Source organism: Palaemon carinicauda, chromosome 5, assembly GCF_036898095.1.
Source record: "Palaemon carinicauda isolate YSFRI2023 chromosome 5, ASM3689809v2, whole genome shotgun sequence".
Classification (NCBI taxonomy): Eukaryota; Metazoa; Arthropoda; class Malacostraca; order Decapoda; family Palaemonidae; genus Palaemon; species Palaemon carinicauda.
This window is the reverse complement of record NC_090729.1, coordinates 47,546,393-47,547,626: the sequence shown is the minus strand read 5'-3', so window position 1 is coordinate 47,547,626 and position 1,234 is coordinate 47,546,393.

The following is a 1,234-nucleotide window of genomic DNA, read 5'->3' as shown; positions in this document are numbered from 1 at the left end:
GTTATATTTCAGGATTCTCTGTCTCTGTCATTACCTCTCTCTCTCTTATATATATTTATATATATATATATATATATATATATATATATATATATATATATATATATATATATATATATATATATATATATATATTTATATATATATATATATATATATATATATATATATATATATATATATATATTTATATATATATATATATATATATATATATATATATATATATATATATATATATAGATATATATATATATATATATATATATATATATATATATATATATATATATATATATATATATATATATATAATATGTATGTATATATGTATATATATATATATATATATATATATATATATATATACATATATATATATATATATATATATATATATATATATATATATATATATATATATATATATATATATATATATATATATATATATAAGAGAGAGAGAGAGATAAAGACAGAGACAGAGAATCCTGAAATATAACCCCTATCATTTATGTATGTATATATATATATATATATATATATATATATATATATATATATATATATATATATATATATATATATATATATATATGTAAATATATATATATATATATATATATATATATATATATATATATGTAAATATATATATATATATATATATATATATATATATATATATATATACATATATATATATATATATATATATATATATATATATATATATATATATATATATATATATGTATATATTTACATATATATATATATATATATATATATATATATATATATATATATATATATATATATATATATATATGTATATATACATATATATATATATAATATATATATATATACATATATATATATATATATATATATATATATATATATATATATATATATATATATATATACATAAATATATATATATATATATATATATATATATATATATATATATATATATATATATATATACATATATATATATATATATATATATATATTTATGTGTGTATATATATATGTATATATATGCATACATATATATACATATATATATATATATATATATATATATATATATATATATAAGTATGTAAATATATATATATATATATATATATATATATATATATATATATATATATATATATATATATATATATATATATTTATTCATATATATATATATATATATATATATATATATATA